Source organism: Podarcis muralis, chromosome 1 (assembly GCF_964188315.1).
Source record: "Podarcis muralis chromosome 1, rPodMur119.hap1.1, whole genome shotgun sequence".
NCBI lineage: Eukaryota > Metazoa > Chordata > Lepidosauria > Squamata > Lacertidae > Podarcis > Podarcis muralis.
In genome coordinates, this window is record NC_135655.1 from 68,931,159 (window position 1) to 68,955,716 (window position 24,558).

The following is a 24,558-nucleotide window of genomic DNA, read 5'->3' on the forward strand; positions in this document are numbered from 1 at the left end:
CAACATCAATTACTTTAATCCTTAATATAATGGATAAACCCCTTTTCTGGAGGCAGCATTTTCTCTATTGGTCCTAGACTGAACTAGCACCGGATGTTCACTCCAAAATTTCCCACAGTGGCAGCCTAAAGTTGTTCAAGCAGCTGCAACGTTTCTATTAATAAGTCACGATTATATCCAAGAGGCACAACAGTAGCAAATATACTTTGCCTCCTTCCTTCATCTCACACTTTGTTGTAGAAAAGACCCCAATCTAGTGTAGCACCCTGCTTGTGGTTAACGCTTAGCTGGAATGAAATATTCAACGCAGCAATAGAGAAATTAAAATAATAATTTATTTGTCAGACAAATAAATGAGAGGCACAGTGGTATATGGTTACCAAGCTCTGGCCTGGCCTCCTGCCATTATGGCCAGCACTTATATTTCCTTAATCCAGCCCCCTTCGCTCCTCCTGTGGCTGCATCTGTCCAACCAGCCTGGTTGGATTTCCTATTGGCTGATTGCTATAACTAATCACAAAAAGATACACCCATTTCCTTCTATCCTTATAAGGGAGACAAAGAGCTATATATAAATGACAAATAAGTAATAATATATCTTACATGTGTCTCAACAAGGAATATTAATTACCAGCTCACCTCTTGCCCTCTTCGCCCTATTGCCTTCTAAAACAAATGGTTAATCTTAAATTTTTATCTTAAACATATGTCAAGGATCTTGAGTTTCACATCAACATTGAAAGATCTCCTTCATTTTGAAGGTTTCTAAACAAATGTCTGACAACTATATATCAGGAGCGCCCAGATAGCGTCTTCTTGTCTGGCAGGGGAGCTGACTTAAATACAACTCTTACAACTATATGAAATAAGAATCTAGCATTTCTTAAATCCTTTGCATAATTACATTTAAGCCAGCATATTTCATACATAACATATATAGCTTTTTAGAAGGATAAATCTCCTCAAAGTAAAAGGAAGGAACAGTTTACAGCCTCAAAATAAAAGTGAAGAAAAAAGTCTATTCCCCTGTTTACACTCCCCTCCTTCTCCAGCCAGTTGTTTTGTTTTCCGTGTGCTCTTGGCCTTTTGTCCTGTGGCTCAAGTTTAAGAGAGGCCCAGGGTATCATTTTACTGTTTACCCACTCTTAATTATGTAGGGTCTGTGTAACCTTGGTCTTCAGCCTGTAATTCCAGCTTTTACGACTTTGAGAATTGTTTTCTGCTATAAATCAAGGGGGGCCCCTTGTCTTAGGAGAATGGCCAAGGTTTTCTCTGCCTGGCATGAAACATTTGTGAATTTAAGCCCATTTTAGACTTTATGAACCTGATCAAAATATAAGTCAATATAGACCTTGATTAAAAATGCAGTCTATATTCAGATGCCACATTCCCCCCTTTCAAGCTCAAGGACCTTGCTTCACACCAAGGTCCTTGATAGCTTGATCTTATGCCACATTCCTGAGGTAAGGCTCTGTATAGGGCCATGATATGAGGTAAAGTTTCATTTGAAACCATCTTGCTAATTGTACTTCTAAAACATGAAATGATACATGGCATCATACATAAAACCATTACCACTACTGTCAAGAAAAACAAGCAAGACAATAGTATCCCTTTGAGTCCTGTGACATTAGGTAACCAATTGGTGAGCCATCCCATATCCCATCCTTCCTTGTGGCCAACACACGGATTGCCTCACCATAATCAGAAATGTTAAAGCAACAGGCATTCCCTGTCAAGTTCAAGACTCCACATAGACCTCCCTGCTTGGCAAGTACATAATCCATTCCCATTTTCAGCTGCAAAATGGGGCTCTACTTTCATCCAACTGTTGTGCAATAAGTCTCAAACTCTGGGCCGTTGCATTGGTTACAAGTTCCTCTACTGCTTGTAATTGAATTATTCTGTTTAGATTATAAATAGGATCCCGTGCCCCTTGTATGAGCTCACCAGGATTCCAGGAGGCAGGATCATAATAGGCTATAATGCGCTCTGGCGGCCAATCATCAGTACCGCTCCAACTTTGGGTACTTCCTCCTGCTATACGAGAAATATCAGCATTCCTTCGTGTTCGCTTAGCTGAACTAGTGGGCAAATCCACATTGGTGGTAATACCCATCCCAGGAAACAAGTCCCACTCCATTTGGAAGGGAGTTTCTTGTATGCCCATTCTCCACATATCCACCACAACCATCGGGTCTGAGGTTTTTGGTACGTGGAGTACAGAAGGCGAAAATATCAAAAGAGGCAGAGAGTTCACAGTGCAGTATGTTAGATTGCCTTTTTCTGTCACAGTTGTGTTCCATACCACTTTCCATGCATGAATAAAAGGAGGTGCACAGGGCAAGGTATTCCGAGTTCGATAGGTAGTACCGTGTGCCCAGGTATGACTATTCTTAATATAATCCCAAGTATAGTGACAATGAGAAGAGCCTATCATAGTAGAATCAGCTGCATCTGATGATTTATGTACACAGAATTCCCCTTGTACAGGTATAACTCGTAATGGTTTAGTTGAGTTCCATCCGGGGAAATTCTGTATTTCTGTTTGGTGTGGCATTTCGCTTACCATACCAATGGCATCTAATGGTATCGGTAATAAGGGCATACCTCCCTCTGAATCATCTGGCCCAAGAGAGCAAACAAGGCAATTGGTCCTATTTGCAACATTGGCTACCATTTCAGCTAAACCTACCCACATATTGTGGTCATAGCTGAATCCATATTTAGCAAATTTGGTCAGATTCAAGGACCCTTCCCCTTACCAAGGGATCAGGATTAATAATAAAATCATGTTGATGTCTAGCATATGCATTCCTTCCACAAAAGATTACCTTATTGTGATAGCATAAAACTATTAGTCCCAATATAATTCCCCCAGTGACAGAAATGGGGAACCACCAAGACCAAAACATATATCCCAAGGATCCCCAATGTGTAATATCTCTGATAATTGTTCCACAAGGGGGCAGTCAATCAATTGTATAAGAGAATCTTCCCTTTCACAATCGCTGGTTCAGATGCTCCTCAAGCTTCAGGCGTGCGCAGGTCAGCCAGCTTCCAGATTGTGGCTGCAGCAGGCCGGTCGTCTAATGTTGCCCGTGACCTAGCCCGTTCCCGGTAGGGCTAGATACAGGGGTTTTTGGAGAGAGTCAGTTTTAAAGGATTAGAGGGGTCACCTTTGCACGTCCAACTGCCTTCGGACTTCTTCAAACGGGAGTGATGAATCCAGGGGGTCACCTCAGCTACCTTCACCGCTGTTGGAGTAGAGAGCAAGACGGTGTAAGGTCCACGCCACTTAGGTGCAAGTGGATCACGTTTCCACTCTTTCACCCATATGCTATGCCAGCCTGGAGCTGATGAATCTGCTCAGCAATGCTGCACGGCGTGTGCTTGAGGGCCCACCTGTTAAGATAAAAAAACAAACAAACACGGGAGAGAGACAAAAACACGGGAGAGAGATTGCACTTGTCCCTGTGTCACATGGTCTCCTATTTGTTTGAGGTCAGTTGGAATATCCTGAACAAAGGAGGGCGGCCTCCCATACAGGAGCTCAAAAGGTGACAACTTAAGTCTTTTTGTGGGTAACACATCTACCCTCCTGAGACTTTAGACATATTAGTGGGCTTCTGGCATGCCCTGCAGATACCTTGCACAAGCGTCTGGCGGTAGGTGGTAAGCCTGGCCAGGTGAATCGCATTGTTTGGATCCCAATTAGGATCTTCCAAGGGAAAGTTGTCCTGGAGATGACGGTCAATATTATAAATATTTCCCACTCTGGCCTGCTCACGCAAATATATCTGTGCCTTTTCAATTATGTCTCTCCTTTCCTCAGTGGTGAAGAGAGTATTCAGGAGCTGGCGACAATCTGTCCAAGTAGGACTATGAGTATTTACTATTGAGGTCACGAAGTCCATCATAGTCTGAGGTTTTTCTGCGAAAGATGGGGCGTTTTCCAATTCATCAGACTGTAGTTGTGAATGGAATACATTGCAGGGTCGAAGTTCGAGGTGGCCGTGGTCCAGGTTGCCCATTAACCAGCACAGGCTCCTCAAGTGCATCAAATACTCTTCTGAGAGGGGCTACTACGTGACCTTTTTCTTCACTTTGCTCTAGGGGCCTCAAATCATAGGGGATGGTATTTGTCCCAAGGCGTTCTTTTAGCAGCTTAATACGCCCGGCTGTATTGCTTGCTGACCGATTAAGGTCTCCCTGTAACTTCTGTAATAATTCTCTAGGACTTGGATGTACAGGGGTTTGGGGTAGGCAATCAGTTGTTCCACTAAAAGAGACTGTAGATGGAGTTCTACTGGGACTCACAGATGGAATAACCACTTCTGCTTGGGCTTCATTATAGGACTCCAATGCCTCCTGAAGATATTTATCATAATCTATCAAGGAGTCAAGTTCTGTGTCTCTACCCCCATTATTCGTTCCACTTTCTTGCCTTGGGGTTACAACTGGTGGAGGGTTTGAATTAGGCTCCCTTCGATGTGGAGCATAGAGTGGAGGTGGAAACACCTCTTCCTCTGGTCCCTCAAAAATGGGTTTGAGTTTATTTGGCAAGATTCCTTTCCTAGCTTCGGCTTTTACAGCCAATAATTTGCATCGTTGGACTTTGCATTCCCTTATCCATGGAGGATTTTTATTTAATGTGCTCAGCCAGGAATCTATATATGAAAATTGTTCTGGGCACCCTCCAGTTTCTTTGGTGATGTTAGACCAAAGTTTGCTTACTAAATTTATATCAAAGGTTCCCTGAGATGGCCATTCAGTATTTTGTTTTGGCCATTCTAGTTCACATAACGTTCTCAAGCGCCCTGGCGTCATTTTGACTCCATATGCCCCTGAGAAGGCTTTCTTAAAATTATTTAACATACATTCAAGAGGTGTATTTCCCCCCTTTGAACCCCCAACTCCCATTGTATGGCCCTGTGAAGTATCCACTCAGTCACTCACACACACACCTTACTGGGAAACGAAGTAGTACTCACTCCACACTTAGGTCAGTTACACATTGTACTTTCTCACACATGCAATGTGCTAGATACTTCAACCACACTCTACCTCCCAATCTTCCCTTTTCCCTACACCAGATCACCATCTGATGTACCCAGCCACCTAGCGTACTCAGTTCCCCTTTACTGAGACGCAGAAGTTTGATCAGGACTTCTCTTCCTCCCAATTAATTGGAGGGCCAAAACCCTTTAGTGCACTTACCCTTAGCTGGTTCCGTTTCCCCCCGGTCCGTCGCCGTCGGTGGGCAGGGTATCAGACAGACGAGACTGCTGCGTTCCCCTGGAAAAAATTTTTCCATTGCGCGCTGGGTAGGCAGTGTGGTCCTCTGTCTTGTACCCCGTCCAGTAAGGCGAAGGGGCTGCGTTCCAGCAGACCACTGATCCGAGTCGCAGGCACCATAAAATGTAGCACCCTGCTTGTGGTTAACGCTTAGCTGGAATGAATTATTCAACGCAGCAATAGAGAAATTAAAATAATAATTTATTTGTCAGACAAATAAATGAGAGGCACAGTGGTATATGGTTACCAAGCTCTGGCCTGGCCTCCTGCCATTATGGCCAGCACTTATATTTCCTTAATCCAGCCCCCTTCGCTCCTCCTGTGGCTGCATCTGTCCAACCAGCCTGGTTGGATTTCCTATTGGCTGATTGCTATAACTAATCACAAAAAGATACACCCATTTCCTTCTATCCTTATAAGGGAGACAAAGAGCTATATATAAATGACAAATAAGTAATAATATATCTTACATGTGTCTCAACAAGGAATATTAATTACCAGCTCACCTCTTGCCCTCTTCGCCCTATTGCCTTCTAAAACAAATGGTTAATCTTAAATTTTTATCTTAAACATATGTCAAGGATCTTGAGTTTCACATCAACATTGAAAGATCTCCTTCATTTTGAAGGTTTCTAAACAAATGTCTGACAACTATATATCAGGAGCGCCCAGATAGCGTCTTCTTGTCTGGCAGGGGAGCTGACTTAAATACAACTCTTACAACTATATGAAATAAGAATCTAGCATTTCTTAAATCCTTTGCATAATTACATTTAAGCCAGCATATTTCATACATAACATATATAGCTTTTTAGAAGGATAAATCTCCTCAAAGTAAAAGGAAGGAACAGTTTACAGCCTCAAAATAAAAGTGAAGAAAAAAGTCTATTCCCCTGTTTACACTCCCCTCCTTCTCCAGCCAGTTGTTTTGTTTTCCGTGTGCTCTTGGCCTTTTGTCCTGTGGCTCAAGTTTAAGAGAGGCCCAGGGTATCATTTTACTGTTTACCCACTCTTAATTATGTAGGGTCTGTGTAACCTTGGTCTTCAGCCTGTAATTCCAGCTTTTACGACTTTGAGAATTGTTTTCTGCTATAAATCAAGGGGGGCCCCTTGTCTTAGGAGAATGGCCAAGGTTTTCTCTGCCTGGCATGAAACATTTGTGAATTTAAGCCCATTTTAGACTTTATGAACCTGATCAAAATATAAGTCAATATAGACCTTGATTAAAAATGCAGTCTATATTCAGATGCCACACTAGAACATCAGTTTTCTCATAAAAATCATGCCCTGCTTGGCTGCCATTGGCTGAAGGTGCTGTTTGCAGTAAACAGTACTTCTGGGGTTGAACAAGCCAGGAGTGAGTTGTTTTCAGCAGAAAACCCAACTCAGATTATTGGGACCATGTCAGGGACCCATGGCTCCTTTTTTCTCCAAACAAAAAATGGCCAGATTAAGCACGCTTGTTTAAATACATGGCTTATGTCATGTGTAGTTTGGGCCTTAAAACCATCTCTAGTTTCCATAGTCTCATTAACCTATTGCCATGGGGATTCCTATTTCACTTGGGAATTGTAATTCTTATTGCATATTTGAAGGGAAACTTTTGTTTGAATTCATGGTTGCAGAGTTATTTATGTCAGATCCCTGCAGTTCACAATAACATACATGACTACGCAGCTCGAGGCTTGTGCAGAATAAAAGAATCTTAAGAACTTGAGATACCCTGCAGAAAAGAGATGGTTTTTCAGAGAAAAAGCGGCCTGACATTTTCCTTTTACTGCCTGCTGCCTAATGAGCTTTTGAAGATAATGATCTGCTCAGTCACCACAGGTTGTGTAAAGTTCCTAGCTCACATTTAGAACATTTAGAACATAATATCAAAAGGGGCCGCAAAAAAATGCCATAGGTCTGCATTGCATTTTCAGTTCAAAGTGACTGCAGTGCTACCATGTAAGATCATCCTGTGTAAATAAACAGGGTGATATCTTATTGGACATCCAACCTGGCAGCCTGTACCATTTCCATGATGTATCTGGAGGAGACAATCATGGGAAATAGTCTATTTTGAAAAGCAATTTGAAAAGCTTTTGCTTATTTGTGAGAGAGGCAAGCACTAAATTGGTATCTGTCACCTGTCTGGAATTCATTCCTACAACCTACTACAGTGGTACCTCGGGTTACAGATGCTTCAGGTTACAGACGCTTCAGGTTACAGACTCCCGCTAACCCAGAAATAGTACCTCAGGTTAAGAACTTTACCTCAGGATGAGAACAGAAAACGCGTGGCGGCAGCAGAAGGCCCTATTAGCGAAAGTGGTACCTCAGGTTAAGAACAGTTTCAGGTTAAGAACGGACCTCCAGAACGAATTAAGTTCTTAATCTGAGGTACCACTGTACACTTAAATATCTCTCTTACTCCTAATCCACTACCGTTCAGTCCACTGTTCTTTCTCTGCATCAGTCTCCACTAATGTGGTTCCCTCCAGATATTCTAGACTACCTCTCCCAGCCAACCTGGCCAATGCTCAGGGATGATGGGTGCTGTAGTCTAATAACATTAGTAAGCCCAAAGGTTTAGTACTCCTGCTCTAAGCATTGCCTTCCCATGTTCTGCTGTTTGATGCTCACAAGCAGGTTGATGTGGTGGCCAGGATCAGCATGGCAGTTCCTTTTCTTGGAGGTGGCTGGAGTGTACATGTCTGTGCCAAATGTTTATTTAATTTCTATGCCGCTTAATATATTATAATATATTAATATATTATAATATATTTTAATAATAATATTTTATTTATATCCCTCCCTCCCCAGCCGAAGCTGGGCTCAGAGCGGCTAACAACAATAAAAGTAACACAAAATTAAGCAAGAACTGTCAACTTAAATAAAACATCACAAAAATACAGACTTACACATTAAAATGTTATGTTAATACACAGTTATTAATACATAAAAATCAATATATATCACCTGGCTCCTGGGAGATTGTGGCCCCAAAAGATGCACACTTTTTGGGGTTGTGCTCTTGCGAGAGTGATGTGACTCATGGTGGAGCACAGCCCTGAAAGACGCACACCCCGGTTTTTCTTTGGAGCGTGTTGGAGGATATGTTCATGCTTCAAGGCTTCTCATGGGCATCTGGGTGGACACTGTGAGTGCTGGATTAAATGGGCCTTTGGCCCAATCCTGCTGGCATCTTTTTATGTTCTTGGAATAATCCGTTAAGAAAGGTTCTACGGAAGTTGTAATATTCTGCATTTTAAAAAACATGCTGGGTAGTGTATGAAAGATGTGGACTTCTGTAAGAATAGAGATTTTTAAAGGACTTGGTTTCCCACTAGGGGGAGCGTTGCATATGTTGCTCACATAGGAGAAACGGGAACTGTTCAGATTTTCTGAGACTTTATATGGAGCTTTTAAAATCTTCACTGACTGTCTTCAATTAACTTTCCAAAGAAGGAAGTCTCCAAGGCCCTATCTTGAAGTTTAAAAGGCTTGGGCTTGCTTTTGCTCCCATTTAAATTCCTGTCAAAGTTCTCATTGAGTTCAATGAGATTTAAAAAGGGTCCTTTTTGTTTCCATAGCAATAAGCTTAAAAAGAGAAACAATATTATTTTCTTCCAAGTATTTTATCCAGCGTTGCCATGGTGCCTAACTGCTAGACATTAAAGTGGGCATCACTTTAAAATGTTTTGAAATGGGAAAAAGTTTACATAGGAAATTATTTTATAGTCTACAAAGCATCAACCAGTCTTTTTTTTTTGTTAAGACAGTTCTCACACAGAACTGTGATAAAGGTAAATGAATTTAGATTTGTGGCTGATGTAGAAAATAATCCTGTGGATTCTGGCATTCGTCACACTTACATATTCATAATTAGAATTTTCTGTTTAATCTCTGTAACTTTGAAACTGGCATTATTATTTTTTAAAAAAAATCTGCTCATTTTATTCATTTTTAAGCACTGAAGCATACAGTTGCACAGTTTGCATCTGATTTTATGTGTGTTGTTTTCTTCTCTGTTGTGAATTTAGTTGTGCAGTGCAAATTTATTTAAATTTCATTATTAAGAATAACATTGTGTCAAGCAAACAGTAAGCAAGATGAAAAGACTCCATACTTTTAAAGCACATTTAAAGCACAAACAGTAAGAAAGATGGAAAGGTTGGAAAAAATAGGAGATTCACTCAGAAGCTGTAGCAAAAAGTATCAAAAAGAACTTCCGCTTGTTTCTAAAGAACTATTTCCCAGTGGCAAAAGACAACAGCTTTCTGCCTTGTCATGCATACCCAAGTCACACTCATTTTGTTGACAACATAACCAGGTACTGGCAAGGCGAATAGATGGTTAACTTGTGTGGAATGTGGGTAGCATTTCTACCGCAATGAGTGGTATGCCCTGGAAGCAAGGAAACTTTTGGGAGAAATGGCAATCTCTCTTTCTCATTTCACAATCCTCTTTCATTCCTAACTCACATCTATATTTTTCTTCTTAACTACAGAAGGATGAAAGACTACAGGATGCCCTGCTTGGCGACAGTGAATATCTACAAAAATTAAGTATTTTCACAAAGTGCTGGGTTGAGCAACAAGGTAAGCCATTTAGCTGCCTGAAGAGTGATTTTCCAGCTCTGTAATCCTTCCTATTGTATTTCAGATTGATCTCGGAGCTAGAGATATCAAATCTGTAATGTCAAATGACACCCCCCACTTTCCCCTCTCTCACACACATACCCCACCTCAGGCAGTGGCAGGCCTCGGTGTGTGTTTTTTATTATTATTGCAGAAAGATTTTGCAACCCAACCTGTCTCTGCAACCCTTAGCTGAGTGGAAAGTACCTTAAACTCGACGTCACTGACTTGAAAGGGCATTATCTTTTTTGAAGCAGCAATAATCAATTTGAAGCGTCTGGTTTGGTGAGAGCAACGGTGGCGGTTGAGGAGGAGGGGCAAAATGCTCGAGGGGTAGAAAAAAAACCTGGATGAAAAGGCATGCTGTTTCATGGATGTCTTCCAGAATTGTGACACACTGTGTGTGTGTGTGTGTGTGTGTGTGTGTGTGAAGGGAGGGAGGGAGAGCGAGCGTGTGTGAGTGAGAGAGAAAGGGTGAGAATGATCACCATGACAACTGACCCAGCCAGTCTGTGTACTCTCCCTGCAATCATTTTGGCCGAGATCTGTGCTGTGAAAGGTCATGAGAAGGAGCTGTGGGAAGCACAGCAGGTATTAGACTCTGAACGTCGCTCGTTCGTCCAGTGCCTCAGCTAATAGGGCAAAGCTTTTTTTCTGGTCTGGGAAATACAAAAATCGAGAATGGCGTGGAAGGGGAAGTGCTGCAAGTGGCAGGTAATGAAAACTTCCCCCTCTTTTTTTTTGGTCTCTGCCTCTTTCTCTTTCTTTCCCTCCCTCCCTCTCTTTTAATTTTCCTTTTCGTTTCTGGAGCTGCATGTCAGCGTATGTTTGGAATCCCATTCTCCGAGGAGTGATGTCATGCCCTAGCAGTTGGGTTTTGTTTAGCAAAGAGGGAGGAAATGGTGAATTTCACCCCACCGCCCGCCCTGACGAATAGATCTTTTTGCCTGTAAAAAGTTGTTGAATCTTGTACTAGGACTACTACTTTCTCTGTGTGTGAAGTATTCCAACATGAGAGAGAGAGAGACTTTCAGGAAAGTTTCTCGAGACCCACAAATGGCAGTCGGGTCCACATCCACTGCAATGATGGTGATTACATTGAAGGTAATTCTTTTATTTTGCTGTTTGGGTTCTTGGCTTCTGAGTGGCTGCTTAATTTTTCCTGGTGGTGGATCTGCCTACATGCACTTAAATGAAGAAATAGATGGAGCAAAAGAAATCAAGTCTGTGCTTGGGATTTAAACAATTAAAAGGAGGGAAGGTTGCCTTAAGACTGCGGCTGCTTTGCTAGCGAGTTCACTTCTCCAGCAGTGTGAGATTCAGCAGCACCACTCAACTTAGGGGAGGCGGTTTTTTAATATCAACTTGTTGCAGGAGAAGTTGCATTGTATGCATGTTGGAGATATAGGGTTTTAAATAAAGGTGGTTAAATAGAAACAATGGTTCAACATTGTTAAGGAAACTATCCTGTTTTAAATGTGCATTCCAGAAAAATCAAGTAAAGTTTCTTTATTATTTATCAAACCTGCTCTGGTCTTTTTAATGAGGGCACTTCCTTTGAATTCTTGGTTATTTCTGGGCTCCGTGCATTTAAAACACCTTTTATGGTAAATTCCAACTGGGTGCAGATGTAGGCAGAGGCAAAAAGAAAACAAAATCCGCAACCCTCTCCCCCAAAACATTTCATTTTAGATGTGCAGGTAAAGGCTTCAATGAAATGCCTCAAACTGTATAACTGTATAACTTTATAACTGGTGCCTTTGCTGGAAAATAGGTAATATTTTAATGCCTGTCTAATAAAATCAAGTGTTGTGAAAACTCAGCTAATACATGACCAAAATATACTGGACTGATGATGAGAATCAGAGTTTTACTACTATTCATTCTAGGGAGTTCAGCTAAGGTCAGGATCCCAGTGTTCAGCTTCTAGACAGTGTATATAAATGACCACTAGAAGGGCCTTAGCTAGTTACAGAACATCTGCAGAAGGTTCTTGTCTGAAACCTTGGAGAGAGACACTGAGACAACGCTGAGCTAGATGGGCCAATGGTCTGAATCAGTATAAGATACTTTCCTGTGTTCCTCTGACCTATTCCCCGGATTTCTTCTCTTCTGCAATTTCTCTCGGGAAGTATGAACTTTCTGCCAGTGAAACACTGAAAGGGTTGGATCCCTGGTCTACTAAGCCCTCCCCCTTTTATATTTGCAGTGTTGGGTCATTGAAAATATCAAGTTAATCCAAACGTAATACATTCAGCAGTCAACATCCAGCAGGATAGGTAGAAGCATGCTGGTTTCAGGCTGCAAATGTTCCATATACAGAATGTGGGGACGGGGTGAATTTTGGATAACTGAAGCTCTGATAATATGGAATCTGGGTGGATTAGTCAGGGTATAGGACAGTTTTGCTGGAGGTCAACTGATAAATCCTGTTCACAGATTTTAGGGTCTGCTCACTAGGATGTCTTCTATGGATCTCAGGCCTTTGTTAGATACGGTTGCAGTTTTTGACTGGGAGACCAGGTCACAAGCTTTTCGCTTTCTTCCCGAGTTTCTCAAACAGAGTGTCTTTTGTGTTCCCTTACACAATGAAAGACACTTCTGATTGGCTTCAGTGCGCCTGCTAGCATGGTTCAGACATGCTGCTGATGGCTTGTTTCCTCTTTGTGCTGGGTATGACTACAAGAAGGAAAACATGGACAGAGTGAAAATAACAAAGATACTGCAGAAGAAGGATAGTATTTGTCTCCCGTTTTTTCCCTTTTTTTAATTACAGCTCCTCCCTGCATGCTTTAAAACATCTTTCAGGAAAGTTAAGAACAAAACCTCAGGTTTCCTTATCGGATCAGTCCAGAGTTAAATTCAGGAGACAGGAACAAAGTGTTACCATATGTAATTGTGCTGTAATATTTACACAGTAGTTTATCATTGCCTAGGGTAAGGCTGTGTCCTGTTGCACTACATTTAGTTATTTTCTCCTCAAAGATAAATGGCTTCTTTTTCTCTTCAAAAATATAAAATCAGCGCTTTAATTAACTGATACTGCAGGTTTTGTTGTCAGTGTTTGGGAGTTGTAGGCTGCATGACAAGGAAGAGCAAGGAAATAAAAGTTTTCCTCATAAGGTGGAAATGCTCCACAATCACTTCCTTTTAAGTCTAATCCTGAAAATGTATAGATTTAGCACCAGACTCAAACTCCTATCAATGCTTGTGACACGGTACCCACAGGACGGTTTCTTTACAGTGAGGAAACATTGTTAAAAGTGGCTGGTCATAATCTTTTGACTGCCCATATTGAAAACCCGACTACTCCTGCCTCTTTCCTTGTCCTGATCCTTCAGCTCTTTAGTAGTGATGGGGATGCAGCCTTCCAGATACTGCTGCCCACATAATGTTCTCATATGACAGCATTTTGGAAGTGTCAGCCTGGGTTGCTTGTTTTTGGGGGGCAGGGGATCATGAGTGATGTATATACACTTAATGTGTACATGCATATTGTATGACGACACAAAATTTCAACACAACCCTTATCTTCCCTGCTGGCATTTGCAGTGCTGACTATAGATGACAAAATTATTATTGTTGGCCCCTGTCTGTTTCAAGAGACAGTGTGCCTCCGGGGGTGAAGCAGAGGTAGATTTAGGGGTACAGGATTTTGGTCACACTGGGTGCGGAGGCTTGGGGGCACCACGGGGGTTGTGGCAACTATGGTGTAGAATGGAAGTTGAGAGGCAGAGGAGTGCCTAATTTTGGCATCACGCAGAGTGTTGCTGAAACTTGAGACCCAAGTTCTGCCACTGGGTGAAGTCAAATCACTGTGTTAGCAGCATCGAAGTGACCTCCCCAGGGCACAAGCCCAGGCAGCTGTCCATAGGACAAGACCGCTCCCCTCTTGGCCTTCCTGATGTGGTCTAAAGGAAAGCAGAGCATTATGTTTGGCACCAGCTAGGCTGCAGGGGTTGCTTGAAGGAGGCGTAAAATTATGGGGTAGCATGTTTTGGATAGCTTTCCTAATTTAGACTGTGTAGTTGGGGTGTCTGACATATCTTTTCATTAAAGTTCTATTACCATACAGGATTTTTTTTTACTGTATTGAACTAGAATAAGCATGGAAGATGGAAATCAATCAATCAATCAATCAATCAATCAATAAACAAAGGCCACCAATGTAGACAGGATGCTGGTGGAGCAGGCTGGAACTGAGTTGCTAAGAAAACCGGTTTTTGTTGGACTCCACAGGTGCGCTGCCATTTACTCATAAAGGAGCCAATTGACACCCATATTAAGGTTTCATTGGTTGATGATCCAATGCAGAATTAGCCTTACTTAAAAAATCTACAGAAACCTGTAAGCTAAGGTCCACAGTGCAACAAACTGCATCAGATGCAAGGATGTAGTTGTTTGTGTCTGCTTTTGAGTCATCCAAATTTGTTTTACGAAATGCTTTCCCTCAGTTTTTGGCATGATTCACCTCCCTTACTCTTAGTCTGTCTTTGTTATGTGTAGTTTGTATAATCACAGACTGTATGATTGTAGTCCATGGATTAGCCTCTTAAAGATGTTTAGGTATGGAAACTCCTTCCTCAGTGCAGTGGTTTGGACTGGACATCCTATCTATTTATGTGATTTTCTGTTTGAGGGAATAGTATTTCCTGCATTGGATTTCTTGCAGTTCCCACAGCTTATCTAGGAAAATAGCACGAAGCAGAATTTTAATATTTCTTCAATATAATTTCCATATGCCCATTCAAAGTGAGCTCATACTAAATGCAGTTTACATCTGTATGTATAACCTTACCAGTGGGAAATTGAAACCACTACTAAATCATAATATTTTTACAACCACATCAAAAATATAAATGTACCTGTTAGGTAATGTACAGACACCCACTTTGTAAATAAAAGTAAAATGTGAGTAGATCCAGGCCTTGTACTATAGATTCACTGTCTAGGAATTAAATAGCATTTGACTCAAGGGCAGTGAGTCATATCACTGTCTCATTTTTATATACAAAGCAAGTAATTTGGCAATTAAAATGAAATGTTGCAACTTAACAGGTAGAATCCCCCCCCCACACTTTTTGTATGGTGGTGGTGGTGCATGTACAGTGGAACCTTGGGTTATGTACCGTCCTCCTTATGAACGCTTCGGGTAATGAGCTCCGCTAACCCGGAAGTAGATGCTCCTGGTTGTGAACTTTGCCCTGGAATGTGAGCAGAAGTCGTGCGCCGACGGCGTGGTGGCAGCGGGAGGCCCCATTAGCGAAAGTGCGCCTCAGGTTAAGAACAGTTTCGGGTTAAGAATGGACCTCTGGAATGAATTAAGTTTGTAACTGGCAGCACTACTGTATGTATTGCTAGTATTTAAGAACAGAGACTATAATTCCAAGCATTCTTGCTTAGAAGTAAGTTCCACAGAGATAAGTTCGACTTACTCTTGAGTAACTATTGTTGGATTGGATTGTATGCTGGAGCATGAAGGTTCAAGTAGAGGTTTGCTGGCTGTTTCTGAGGAGCAAGTAAAAGGAGCGCTGGCCTTCACTTTGCCTACTGTGACTAGCTTTGCCAGGAGTGGGAAACTATTTTCATCTCAAGGGCCACTTTTCCTCATGATCAACCTCCTGGGAACCAGAGGTGGGTGGAGCCAAAGGCAAAAGTGGGAAAACAATAGATGCACCTTTGTGCAGTGAGCTACATTCCCGCTACATTCCAGCCGTATAAAACACAGAGCTTTCCACACACACTCCATCTCTCCATCCACAGTTCGGGGACAGATTCCAGCCAGGCATAAGCATAGGGGTAGGACTGGGGACTGATGTAGCTTGGAAGGGAAGCCTGTATTGGGCAGAGAGCCCTGCGTTTGGACTGCATCTGGCCCCTGGGCTTCAGGTTCCTCACCTCTGAGCCAACAAGACTACATTAAGCAGGGGGTTACCCAAAGTTCTCCCCCCCCCCCTTATTGTTTAAAAGGCCACATTCAATGGCAGAATTGTTGCACTCTTTGGGTTGGGCAAACAAAGTAGTTGAACATTTGTAGGTGCTTCCTGCTCCAGACTGAAGCTATAGGAACATACGTAGTGTCAAGAGCAAACCAGGGTCATGTAACAAGTCTGTCCTAGTGGGAGAATGGGTACTTTGAAATTAAGGTGTATGGGAGAGAGTGTAAAGGAGACTTCTCTTTGTCAGCAACCCTGGTCAGCCACCACCTTTCCATACATGAGGAGCAGTATCAGCAGGAATCCCTTGCCTCTCTGTAGCTTTTGCCTTGTTCCTTTGGTGAACTTGTGACACCGTTTGCTGTTGTGATAGAAAGCAGGCTTTTGGAACAGGCACCAAACAGAGCCAGGCCTGGCATTTTTCTCACACATTTGCTACAAATTAGGTCTCCTGCATGGATTTTAAACATTTTCTTAAAATGAAAAAAATGGAGGATTTAAATTAAAGGCAAATCCTAGTGCACTGGAAACCGAAGAGCTAGTAAGTTTGGCTGTCACTAGCTATGGAGCATGCCAGCAGGTTGTAAAATGTCCTGTTTAATGAGTATTATAAATGAATGTTGGCTGTGGCCGTGGTTGTCACCCAGGTAGTTGTAAGAGAACCTGGTTGGTGGTGGCACTGGCGAGGTGTTTGACAGTTTTGCAATAGGTCAGCTTGGGTAGTAATTTGCACAAAGAGATTTTGCTTAACAGAAAAAGCCACTGTTGTCCTCTCACAGCATCAAGAATGCAGCTTACACCCTATTCTCCCCCAAATCCCTAAAACAGATATTTACAAGGGTGATCTGGGGCACATTTGTGGATGAGGGAGCTTTGTGGAGGGTGCTGCACCAACTTTCAAGAAAAAGGGAAGCCTGCAGATTCGGACTACTTGTCTTGTGGTGTGCTTTGGAGCTAAGTTGCTCTGAACTTGAGTTTTTGTACTTTCTATTACTATGGATTAATGCTTAGAGCAAACACCAATGGCTCCTTCCATTCATGCTCATAAGATAGCACAAACAACTAGAAAATGTTAAGTGGGGCCCACAGTGGAGACCTATTATATTTTTTCAGACATGTAACGCTCTTGTTTGAATCACTTCACAGGCACCTGAGCAAGCGTGATTTGGAGAACTATACACTGAAAATGATCCACTTGGTATATTGCAAAATAGCCTTAAGGTTACCTTTTCTTTTAGGGGATTTTAGGGGATTCTCTTAAACTCTTAGAAACAGTGGCATATTTCAGCAAAGTAAACATAGAAGACATGTACAAACAGCTGTTTCCTTAACGTGCTTCTATATGGATACCCAATCGGATTGTAAATAGTGTCAGTTCCCAGCTGTGTTCAGATAGCGTTGCTTCTGCTACAGGTTTCAACAGGAGGAATATAAAAGCCACGTGTATTTATCCAAAAAACCCTCTAGATGTGCCATCTATCCTTAAGATCCATGCACAGAGATGTATTACTGCCTGGAAAATAGTTTCCATATTCTATTATTTAGTTATCAGACACTTCTTTGGCACTATGAACCATGCTCATTCATGTGCGCATATATATAAGATATTCTACCAAGTTGGACTATTATTCCAGTGATTGACCTTGGCTGGATCCTGGGCATCTCTCATTACTTGATGGCTATATACTATATAATGCCTTAGAACACCAGTCCGCGGGGAACAAGAAGCTATTGTTAAAGTCTTGTTTGTACCCAGAAGCATCTGGTTGGCCACTGTAGGAAGCAGGATGCTGAAATAGGTACGTTTTTGGACTGATCCAGCAGAACTCTTCTTATGTTGAGGGACACCTGTCTCCCACTCTCTTTACATTTTATGTGCTCTCCATAGCAAACACCAGTGGAATATGGGTATTTACCAGCTCTGCTGCCATTTGAATCAAATTAAAGCAGCATCTTGATTGTCTGAAGGAATTCCTTCATTCAGGATGCCCTGTTGCTGCTGCTCCCACTACCTGCAGTTACGACCACAGGAGCAAATGTGCCAGTTTGAAGTATATATTCTATGGCTTTCAAGTGCTTCAGTGTATATACTACTACTACTACTACTACTACTACTACTACTACTATTACTAGTATTTATTGCATTTATATCCCAACTTTTTCTCCAAGGATCTCAAGGTGGTGTACATGGCTGTCCTCCTTCTCATTTATTCTCCACAACAACCCCGTGAGGTAGACTAGGCTGAGAGGCAGTGTCTGGCCCAAGGCCCCCACATAGTTTTGTGGCTGAGTGGAGATTTGAACCCTGATCTGCCAGATCCTAGTTCAACACTCGAACCACCACACCATCTTGCCTCTCATTTATTAACCATACTTCACCACCTGGTCCCAGGACGGCTGGCAGCATTTTAAAATTCAGTATTAAAAACAGCAAAAGCAAATTGCAGTCATAAGAATAGGGCGGGATCTTGAAAGCACGCCACTCAGGTGTCAGAGGCCAGGTTAAAGAGTACAGGGCAGTTTTCAGCTAGCCTGCAGCTAATTCAGAACCCACCTGTAGAGCTGTGCATGTACAGCCACTGCTGCTCTCATTTCTGGCCTTCTCCCTATGCTCACTTATAAGAGCCTCTGAAAGAATCAAAGACAGAATGCAGCTGTGTGGATCTTTCCCACAGTTTGTTAGAGGAGATGTCTGTTTTATTCCAGCGAAACATCTATTCTTGAGAACAAGAGCTTTTCCTGAAACAAAAGTGGATAAAGACATTAAGCTTTGGCTCAGTGGCACTGAAACTCCTTTCAGGGCGTACAGCTTTCTGATTGGGGGCTAGAATCCTGCACACATTGATTTGGAAGAAAGTCCCATGGAAGACAACAGGATTTGCTTCTGAGCATAGGATTGGGCTGTAAAGCTAATTGGCTTCTATATATGCAAAAACAAAACCAGAAATATCTCTCCTTCTTTCTACTGTATCTACCTATTTGGCTGCATGAGCAGAATTGGATGTTTCCAAATGTTGGGGTTGTTAATGTTGGTCTCCACATTTTAAAAACACTCTTTGTCTGTTTGGATCTCAGGGTGGTTTACAAGACAACCAAATAGATATACACATATGACAAAGCTCCAGATCCCCTGATGAAATCCTCCAGTTACTTCATGCTAAAAAAAGGCAAAAAATAAAATAAAAAAAGCACGCAAAACAATATGGAACCCTGCGAGACCTCACAGCACAAATACTTCCACAATTTGACTTCTCCACAAGCTCTCAGACTGCTTGCCAGCCTCAAATTTTTAAAACTTTGTTCACCATTTCAAACTTACTCTGCCCTCCATGACGCTTTTACAACCAAATGTCTGAATAGCAGATTTGACATGATTTGTGGTATATATACCACTGCTGTATGTGCAAATCAGGGCAATGAGATACTGAAGATTATTTCAGTATGATTGCTGGCTCCTTGTCTCCATCAGCCTTATTCTGTTGCCTGGAAAAGGAGCTCACCCAGTTACTTTAAGCCAGCCTTTGGCATCCTAGTACCCTGCAGTGGTTTGTTTCCCATCAGCCCCACCCCTCAGAGACTGACCTAGGCAGTGGACTGAAGAGCAGGAACGGAGGATGCTCTTCCTACAACTATGGCAGAATTCCATGCTGGGTCTCAGAGATTGCTTCCATGCTATAGCCTTTTAACACTGATGATGTGTTGCTTTCCCAGAATTAGCTGAGAATCAAATGGAGCTTCCACATAGCACTTAATATACCGCCATGTTTTCCAGCAGTTGTCTTTCTCATCGCCAAGGTCCCTCTGCAATGTTTACTCACAAGTAAGTCCTGTTTGGTACTTTCCAGCGTTTTAAAAAAATATCCTGACCATTCTATTGCCTTCTGTTGAGTCTGGCTGGTGACAAATTGAACTTTAATTGCCCCATGAATGGCCTTTCTTAATTGTCTTTCTGGCGTAGCACCAATAATACCACAGCTCTGAAAATTCTCTGGTTTGCTAATGAACTTTCCCTTGAGACTTATCAGATTCCTGACCCTGATTGAGTTGTGTCAAATGGACCTGCACATTCAACCTGATGCTTTTGTCTTTGGACTCTAGAGTTTCCCTACACAGGGTTGTGTATGTCCCTTAAATCACCCTGAGCCTAAAGGCCGGGGAGATGTCCTGAGCTTGCACAGATGGACTCTTCCTTGTGGATGGGACTAGTATGAAATAAGAAGAGCCAGCCTAATGTAACAACAGGCTTATACTTCTTATACTTTTAGGCAACACCAAGGCCACAGATAATAACAATGTGAGACAATAAAAATAGGAGATCATTGGGGGAACAGAACCACCAGTAACCTGTTCTAATTTCTGGTTGCTAGTTTATAAAATGAGCACATTCTTCTTCTTCATTCCCATCTACTAAAACACCACTCAGAGAAGTTACCGGTAATACAAACTTTAGTGCTGCGACTGGCCTTTCTTATTTGCTACACTCTCCTGTTTGTTTTCTACTAAAATACATTAAGAACTACAACCCCTGCTGGTTTTAATTTACTGCTAATTGACTTGGATGGGCAGTAGAAAACTAATGCAAATACTGTTATGGGGTTGCGCTGACATTTCTTGGGGATTTACAACCATCTGGAAGAAACGGATTTGTGGAATTGAAGCCAAGGGCATGCAAGATCCCACACCAAAAGCCCTCAGTTCTCGAAAGCTTCAGTCTTCCTGAGCCAAGAGGAAGAGCTGTTGTTTATAATCCCTTTTATAGGCTTGCCCAGATTACCTGTTCAAAGTGTTCTCCTGTGAGCCTCTGCTCAAAGGGAATTGTGCAACATCCAGTCCACGTATAGAGCTCTTTCTTTCCTCCAGCTTTTAAAGGGCAATGCACACACAAAACACAATTGGGAAACACTCATCCTCCACACAGGGCATGCCAGGGAGCTGAATCCGCTAAATCTCAAGGAAAACTTGGAGAATCCGCTATCACTTCAGTTTAAATCTCATGGTCAAATCTGAAGTATGCTGTGTGTGCGTAACAGTGAGAAATTACCAGTGGGTCTAACCATACTTTCTCTTCCAGTTAATTAGTTTCAGATCAATTTTTGGAGATTGAACACTGGATCATGACAAAGTATGTGCATACAGATAGCAGTTCTGCCACGTGTCATGGTCACTGTGCAATAGGTTCCAATAATTGATATTCAGTCACATTTCAAACAGCTTTCTGAATCTCACAGCCTTGCTGCAAGGAGAAACAATTGAACTTCCTCAGCAATTCCCCAGCGATGCAGTTACTGTGGGGAATGCAACATATCTGAAACAGAAGATGCAGTAGAGGTGCTTGATAAAATCTGTACACATAAATGTCTTGTGAATCTGTGGCTGCCAAAGCATCAAGTGTTCCAAGTGAAAGAAGCTCCAGATTCTACTTTTGGTGTCCACCACATCACTAGTAACTTGTTCTGAGAAACATGTGGCAGACTACCTTATAAATATAGCCTGTCCTATGTGTGCGTGCATGCACTCTGCTTTACAACAATGCTTAGACTGTAAAAACAACAGTCTTGTGGCAACTGAAAGTCTAACACATTGATTATGGTATTAACTTTCATGAACTAGAGTTCATTTCATCATTCCATCATTCTGCCTGGACACTGAGGTCCAGCGCTGAGGGCCTTCTGGCGGTTCCCTTGCTGCGAGAAGCCAAGTTACAGGGAACCAGGCAGAGGGCCTTCTTGGTAGTGACACCCACCCTGTGGAATGCCCTCCCACCAGATGTCAAAGAGAACAACAACTACCAGACTTTTAGAAGACACCTGAAGGCAGCCCTGTTTAGGGAAGCTTTTAATGTTTGATGGACTACTGTATTTTAATATTTTGTTGGAAGCTGCCCAGAGTGGCTGGGGAAACCCAGCCATATGGGCGGGGTATAAATAATAAATTATTATTATTTTTATAAACATGCAATCCAAGTCTTCATCAGCCGGTGTTCTTCTGCTGATGTTCTGACTCATAATTTGCTATGTCTTACCTTTCAGCACCACAGTTTAGAAATCAGGTGCTGGTAGATTGAGCAGTTCCAGAATGACATAGTCTACTGTGGCAAAAGTCTGCTTAGAGCTCAGTGTAAGGACAGCCCTGCTAGATCAGACCAAACATCCAGCTACTCCAGCATCTCATTCTCAAAAGTCAGATGTACCTGAGCCTAAAAGTAGGGCGTGGGGGCACTGGGAAGAGGGTGATCTTGGGCTGCATCAGAGAAATTGTTGGTAAAAACAAATATTCAAGCTTTAAGAGGGAGAAGGAGGGATAGCAGAACTGAAACCAGGACCCAGGACTCTCTGCTTTTCTAGCTTTCTTTTCCTGCATGGTTCACTGGAGGAAGCCTCTGCAGAGTCAGGGCGCCCTAGTTCAAAAGCTGCATACCTCATACCATTGTGCTTCCATAAAACTGGGAGTGTAGAATGCGGTCTTTTGTTATTTTTGCCTGAGGTTTACATTTTGCCAGGTGATTTCAGGTGGCTGCGACCAACCAGGATTGACACAGGCTCTTCTTACAATGCGCCCAGACTACTGTTTGCAGTTAGTACTGGCCACTTGTTTCAGATCAAGAAGCAATGTGTTATCTAATTTGTTGAGAAAATTTTCTTTGCCACTGCCAGAGTTGGAAGGGGCTTGAGAATACCTAGCGGCATTAATTCCATAGTCAGCCTTGGTGTGGAGTGCTTCACATTCTTTCACCATCCTCCTTGTTGAATAGTGGGTAGACATAGCAGACGACACAGCAATTTCTCCAAAGCAGCTCTTTATTTGTAAGCTGGAACAGAACTGAACAGCAAACAGCTCAGCCGGCCTGCTTTTATAGGCAGCCGGCTGTCAGCATTGTAGCAACAACAACCCAGGGTTTCCCTACTAAAATAACTGACGTGGACCTGAGTGAAAACTACATACACAATACTTCTGGTGGCCAGGGTGAGAACTTCAATACATAACACTCCTAACAACCCAGTGTTTCAGATTCCTGTTTTACAGATGGGGAACAGGTGCTGAGAGGAGTGATTTATTCAGTGACATCTAAGGATTTCAAAGTTCAGCAGGAATTAGAACCAGGACTTCTAGGTCGAAATGAATGGGTTAAAATAATTGTTCAGGGTTTACCAGAGCATAGCACTGGCATCTCTTTTCACTGCCAAGGCTCACCTGTGGAACATAAAAAATAAGAATCATCAGAAGGGCTTCTGCAGAGGTGGAGAGTGCTTGTTTCTCACCACTGAGTGACCACAGAAGGGCCAAGCATACCAGGAATCAAGATGGTGGTGGTCTTTAAGGTTAGAGGGTGCTGTTTCCAGACAGACTTGAGGCCTGCCGTATACCTGTCCCCTGAAATAAGTACTGACTTAGTTGCATATACGTCACTCATTGACCTACCTTGATGACTTCCATATGAATGTGAGAATTGCTTTCATTGAAAAATATCCAGCTGTTGTTGAGTCTCCCAAGTCCCATCAGCCCCATAGCCAGCATGGACAATGGTCTGCGGTGATGGGAACAGTAGTTCAACAATAACTGCATGGCTATATAGGTCCTGCACTCCTAGTATGGCACTCCAGTTTTGTGCTATGAGGAGCATAGAAAGCCCTGGATGAATCCACGCATGCGTGTTTATCTAGAGTGATAAATTACTTAATGGCGAAGAAATATATGTATAAAGCCTGAGATGAGATTCTATATTTCTTTATGTTGGTATAAAGTAAACTAAATGAATTTGATTTGTTCTCTTTTACAATTCAGGGTTTATTGTGGTTTGAAACAAAAGTATATTTGCTTGCAATAATTTTAGGCCTTCCTTAGATACTCATATTGTCATCACCTCATGCCTGCATGTATTATGAAGGCTGTTTTGTATTGGCAGCCATTCCATAACCCATGCTAGGCCTTCTGTTTCAGCTTTTATACATAGCAATGAAATGTTTTAAGAATCACGTTGGAAAGTTATGAGGCAGTGAAAAATCAGTATCAAAAACATATGCTGAGATGTTGAAAGCCCAACATGAGGGTGTTGGATGATAGTTCCCATTAATTTTAATCAAACATCCAGATATCTTTTAATAGAATTGAAAGACAAAGCCAGAATATTCTAAAAATAGTTCACTGTATCCACGTCTGTTTTAAACAAGGAACATGAAATATTTTTCAAATTTTGTAGCTTAAATCAAATATTTGCTGAGCAGGAAAATTTTTAGAATGGGATATCCAGCACATTTGTACAGTCAGTGTGATACAAACTTTTTATCTGTTGCTATCCCACCTGTCTTTACAAGAGTCCAAAGTAGATTACTCCCTAATAAAAACCATATTACATTTAAAGACAATTACAGATAATTAACCTAGAAAGAGCAAAAACAGAACCAGGACAGTGATGGTTGAAAACCAACCTCAAGTAACAGCAACAAATGTCTGGGAAAGGAAGTTCTTTACTTTCTTCCTAAAAATTTTTGGTGGTTGTGAGAGTGGAAGGGAGAAATCACCCCAAATCAGACTGAGCAATCTTGGTCTAGTCGTACTCCTACTGGTGCAAGATGTCTCATCTCCCCCCATTTTAAGGTTACTCTTACAGCACAGTCCACATTATTTTGGGCCCTCACCAGCCCTCTGAAGCGTTGTTGTTTTTCTCCTTTGTAAAGGGGGAGATGGGGAAAAGAAAGATC

The 24,558-nt window shown here is 42.1% G+C and overlaps 1 protein-coding gene and 1 long non-coding RNA gene across 7 annotated transcripts in view; one reads left to right on the plus strand and one right to left on the minus strand.

Moving 5' to 3' along the window:
• Nucleotides 1-24,558, plus strand: part of DENND2B (DENN domain containing 2B) — a 151,455-nt gene that overhangs the window by 25,119 nt on the left and 101,778 nt on the right. The window contains exon 2 of one of the 6 annotated variants that reach the window (XM_077930615.1): nt 9,794-9,884. The gene's annotated coding sequence lies outside the window, so the exon portion shown is untranslated. Of the gene's footprint in view, nt 1-9,793; nt 9,885-10,387; nt 10,638-10,776; nt 11,028-24,558 lie in introns of those variants that run through there. The other 5 variants (XM_077930618.1, XM_077930612.1, XM_077930628.1 and 2 more) reach the window with 5 other exon arrangements.
• On the minus strand, nt 314-5,456 carry LOC144328062 (uncharacterized). Its single transcript, XR_013393306.1, has 2 exons — nt 5,221-5,456; nt 314-3,405 (listed from the first exon to the last, which is right to left on the minus strand). It is a non-coding gene; the product is annotated as an uncharacterized LOC144328062 (long non-coding RNA).